Source organism: Nerophis ophidion, linkage group LG23 (genome assembly GCF_033978795.1).
Source record: "Nerophis ophidion isolate RoL-2023_Sa linkage group LG23, RoL_Noph_v1.0, whole genome shotgun sequence".
Taxonomy (NCBI): Eukaryota; Metazoa; Chordata; class Actinopteri; order Syngnathiformes; family Syngnathidae; genus Nerophis; species Nerophis ophidion.
The window spans coordinates 32,784,536-32,790,589 of NC_084633.1; positions in this window are offsets into that span (position 1 = coordinate 32,784,536).

Sequence of the window (6,054 nt, forward strand, 5' to 3'; positions counted from 1 at the left end):
GCAGATTTCTTGCCGGGACATACGGTACAATACAATCGGCAAGATAGGCTGGAGCTAGACCGTGTAGTATTTTATACGTAAGTAGTAAAACCTTAAAGTCACATCTTAAGTGCACAGGAAGCCAGTGCAGGTGAGCCAGTACAGGCGTAATATGATCAAACTTTCTTGTTCTTGTCAAAAGTCTAGCAGCCGCATTTTGTACCAACTGTAATCTTTTAATGCTAGACATGGGGAGACCCGAAAATAATACGTTACAGTAATCGAGACGAGACGTAACAAACGCATGGATAATGATCTCGGCGTCTTTAACTTTCCATTACTTAAAAGTTAAATACATTCAATTAAATGTTTTGTTTTATAAAATATCCTTTTATTCTTCATAGTAGATGAAAAACATTTGATGTAATTAAAATGTGTGTACATGAGGTAAAACACTCCCTAAAATATGTCTAAATAGAACACGGGCGTCAAACTCATTTTTAGCCCAGGGGCTGCATGGAAGAAAGTCATGGCATTAAAACTGAAAAAAATAATGATTTCTTTGTTTTACTTTTGGCCAAAAATAGAACAAACACCTGCTGAAAATATTACAGTAAAAATATTGAAAAGAATATCGGCAGCGGTCAAGTTCAAATCCATGGTAAATAGTAAATGTGTTGTACTTGTATAGCACTTTTCTACCCCTTTTCGACAGTATTTCCACCTTCGCCCATCCACACAATGACGGCGGGAGCTGCCATGCAAGGTGCTCACCAGGACCCATCAGGAGCAAGGGTGAAGTGTCTTGCTCAAGGACACAACAGACATGACTAGGATGGTAGAAGGTGGGGATTGAACCCGTTACCCTCAGATTGCCGGCACAGCCACTCTACCAACTTCGCCATGCCGTCCCCATGAAGGAAAGAAGAAAGTGAATGAATGTTCATAACTAAATACATTTACATATGTATACAAAAGGGACAAGCGGTAGTATATGGATGGATGGAAAACAATGTAGGTGAACATATACTAACATTAAGAAAAAAAACTTCTACATCTTAACAAAACAATACAATATCCATCCATTTCTACCGCTTATTCCCTTTGGGGTGTCGGGGGGCGCTGGTGCCTATCTCAGCTACAATCGGGCGGAAGGCGGGGTACACCCTGGACAAGTCCCCACCTCATCGCAGGGCCAACACAGATAGACAGACAACATTCACACTCACATTCACACACTAGGGCAGGGGTGTCAAAGTCAAATACAGAGTGGGCCAAAATGTTTAACTGAACAAAGCCGAGGGCCAAGGGTTGAACAAATGAACCTTTTAATAGGGACCCAAACAAGTTTTGCATTGATTATTGAACAAGCAAGGCTTATATAACTTTATAGTGACATGCAAAATCGAGTTTCAAATAATAATAATAATTAAAAAATATCAATGGCATATCAAATAAAAATTGAGTGCCTCTTTTCTATTAGCAGCATTCTGAGGTAAATATCAAAATAAACTTTTTCCACAGGCTAATAATACATTTTAAAATAAAATAACAGTAATGAATGAATCAAACATTCAAGCCTTGAAGTAACCAAAGAAAGTGCATGAATAAATTGTTCATAATTGCTCAGTTTGCTACACTGATTTGCTTGTCAATGAATATGGAACAAGCATAATTATATAACTTAATAGTGCAAAATCAACATTCAAAAACAAACGGAAAAAAAATGGTCAAATAAATACAATTTCAATAAAACATTTAATGCTTCTTTTCTATTTGCAGCCTTCTGAGGTAAATATCAACATTACATTTTTCCACAGGCTAATAAATCTTAAAATAAAATAATAATGAGATGGGTGGGGTTGGTGGGGGGGGGGGGTGTTGGTGGTAGTCAGTGCTACAAGGGGTTCTGGGTATTTGTTCTGTTGTGTTTATGTTATGTTACGGTGCGGATGTTCTCCCGAAATGTGTTAGTCATTCTTGTATGGTGTGGGTTCACAGTGTGGCGCATATTTGTAACAGTGTTAAAGTTGTTTATACGGCCACCCTCAGTCTGACCTGTATGGCTGTTGAGCAAGTACGCATGGCATTCACTTAAGTGTGTGTACAAGTCGCATATATCATGTGACTTGGCCGGCACACTGTTTGTATGGAGTAAAAGCGGACGTGACAACATATTGTAGACAACGCTAAGGGCATTGCCTTTATAGTACCGCCGGGCCAGCTCTAATGTTAATTTGATATTGCCTCAAGGGCCAAATGAAATTGTACGGCGGGCCACATTTGGCCCGCGGGCCAGAGTTTGACACCCATGCACTAGGGCCAATTTAGGGTTGTACAATAATTCATGGTTATTATAATAATGATTTTATTTGTATTTATGTTACCTGTGATCAAAAGTAAGCTTGTATTTACTATTATTGCTATTATAAGGTCAACTGAAACGCTTTTGAGAGTTTTAGTATAATCAAAAACATGTCATGTCTCACAAGAAATGTGTACATTTTTTCATCATGACAGGACACACGGAAAATCGTCGAAGACCTCATCCAGTAAGACGCTCAAGTTGTCGGCTATTTTGCGACCCCAAAGGGAATAAGCGGTAAAAAAATGGATGGATGGATGGGTGGTCCCATTTTGGGAGAATTTGGTCCCGTTTAATTTTTCATAGTTTTTTTGTTCTAATTTGGGACCTGTTTACCTTGTCTATAAAAAACACAAAAAATCCAATAAAAACCGAGTTGCGGGCCGCACTTCTGACAACCCCGGCTTAAATGAACGGCTCATAATCGGTCAGTTGATTCCGTCAAGCGCTCTGCCTGAACAAATATTTGATATTTGCTTCAGTTTGGAAACCTTTGACCCACTCTGCTTCTAAACTGGATCAACTTAACAAATGTTTACTTTGGATTACCATGACAAGCTTTTGTTTTCTCACAACCGTGAATAAAAGGGCGGAAGCTACTACCAATATTGCAATATCGATGTGATACCGGGTACCAATACTGCATATTTACATTGATACCAATATTTTTCTCATTGGATGAGTTTGTGATTGACCTACAATTTGATGTTTAGTATTGGAACAACACACAAGGCAACAATTCACCAATACAATGGTCTTGTGATGGACATCTTTCTGCTCAGTGGCCTTGTGGTTTGAGTGTTCGCTCTTATGTCGGCAGGTTGTGAGTTCAAACCCTGGCCGAGTCATACTAAAGACTATAAAAATGGGAGCCATTACCTCCCTGCTTGGCACACAGCATCAAAGGTTGGAACTGGGGGTTAAATCACCAAAAATGATTCCCGAGCATGTCCGCCGCTGCTGCTCACTGCTCCCCTCACCTCCCAGGGGGTGGGAGAAGGGGATAGGTTAGATGCAGAGGGTAATTTCACCACACCTAGTGTGCGCGTGACTATCAGTGGTACTTTTACTTTAACATAGCTCAAAAAACTAAAACAATTGGCCATTGAAATAAATTTAAATAAATTCCATCTGTGCTTTCCACCACAAAATATCACAATTTTAACATTTAAAATGCCTTTTTATGAAGAAAAAACAACTTTTCGATGAGCAAAATTTTATGAAAACAGAATACAATGTACTACTAGCAACCACAGAAGATTTAGAAAGTAATGTAATATTAATGTCATTCATTTTCATGAATAAATGTTCGCCATGTAGATATTTGTCATTTTTGGCTGGAATTGTTCATGTTTATTTTGTTCTTTAATTCAGCAATGCCACTGCTAGCGAGTAAGATCGGATGTTTTGGGCGGATCTCACGGGGGTTCACAGTGGCGGTTGCTATGACAACTAATGACGAGGACATGTGTAACTCAAATTTTTGCTTGTAACTTAAAGCAAAACAATTAGTAGACGGACAACTCTTATCTCAAAACACTCTTAAGTTGAGGTACCACTGTCAATATAAATATATATAAATATGTAAATATATACGGCAATTAATGATATACACAAAATACGACAAAACCCTCTATTATTGCTGTTAATATGCATTTAATTTGTATTTGAATTTTTGCAAAGTAGGATTTTGTAATTATAAATGTAATATTTTTTGCAATATTTTTAATGAAATAACACCTTGACACTGTTTTGATGCAATAGCTGAATGAGGCTGAGCCAATCAGTGACCGTGATACTGAACGGTGTGCTCTGATTGGTTTAGTTTTATTAGTGACCAATACTACTGTAATATCAATACTTTGGGTTCACCAAACCATTATTATGCCTAAAAAAATCCTTAATTTTGCCAAAAAAGACATAGTATTTTTATTTTTTAAATGCAATAAATTGAAGCTGCAAACTTAGAAGCGTCATGTGGCGAGAGACGACTGTAATACAATTATTTTTATTACATACAATATTTGAGTGAAATAAGTCAACAAAAGGAAAAAAAAATGGTAATGACTCATTCAAATTTTGCAACCATGTTTATGCCTGAAAAAAATCCTTCATTTAGCCAATAAAGACAGGGTATTAAAAAAATAAAAATAAATAAATAAACGCAATAGATTGAAGCTGCAAACTTAGAAGTGTTATGCGGCAGGGATGACTGTAATAGAATTATTTTATTACAAATAATATTTGAGTGAAATAAGTCAACAACAACAACAACAAAAAAACGACTATTGACTCATTAAATTTTTGCAACCATTTTTTTGCCCCCCAAAAAATCCTTAATTTATCCAAAAAAGACAGGGTATCATTTAAAATAAATAAATAAATAAATAAATAAATAAACGCAACAGATTGAAGCTGCAAACTTAGAAGCATCATGTGGCGAGAGATGACTGTAATACAATTATTTTATTACAAAAAATATTTTAATGAAATAAGTCAACAAAAGAACAAAACTACTATTGACTCATTCAAATTTTGCAACCATTTTTTGGCCCCCCAAAAATCCTTAATTTATCCAAAAAAGACAGGGTATTAAAAAAATTAAAATAAATAAATAAACGCAATAGATTGAAGCTGCAAACTTAGAAGTGTTATGCGGCAGGGATGACTGTAATAGAAATATTTTATTACAAATAATATTTGAGTGAAATAAGTCAACAACAACAAAAAAAAAAAACGACTATTGACTCATTCAAATTTTGCAACCATTTTTTTGCCCCCCAAAAAATCCTTAATTTATCCAAAAAAGACAGGGTATCATTTAAAATAAATAAATAAATAAATAAACAAATAAACGCAACAGATTGAAGCTGCAAGATTAGAAGCATCATGTGGCGAGAGATGACTGTAATACAATTATTTTATTACAAAAAATATTTTAATGAAATAAGTCAACAAAAGAAAAAAACTACTATTGACTCATTCAAATTTTGCAACCATTTTTTGGCCCCCCAAAAATCCTTAATTTATCCAAAAAAGACAGGGTATTATTTAAAAAAAAAAAAAAATAATAGATTGAAACTGCAAACTTAGAAGCTTCATGTGGCAAGAGACAACTGTAATACAATTATTTTGGATGAAGTAGCATGAGAGGGAAAAGTGGGCTTCCCTGCTGAGGCTGCTGCTTCCGCGACCCGGCCTCAGATAAGCGGAAGCAGATGGATGGATGGACAAATAATATTTGAGTGAAATAAAGTCAGAAGTGCAAAATGAGTTGACAAAAGAAAAACAAATGCTATTGACTCATTCAAATTTTAATGAAACCCCTCCTCTGTTGTTTTGCATTTAACCGTATAAAGCAGTGGTCCCCAACCACCGGGCCACGGCCTGGTACCGGTCCGCGGACCGATTAGTACCGGGCCGCACAAGAAATTAAAAAAATAAATAAATAAAAATGTTTTATTTTTTTTTAATTATTGAATCAACATAAAAAACACAATATATACATTATATATTAATATAGATCAATACAGTCTGCGGGGATACAGTCCGTAAAGATACATGATTGTGTTTCTTTATGAAATAAAACAAAACAAAAAAAAACCCCGGTCCGTGGGACAAATTTTCAAGCATTGACCGGTCCGCAGCTACAAAAAGGTTTGGGACCACTTGTATAAAGTATAAAAAAATGAAAAACAGACAAATGATGT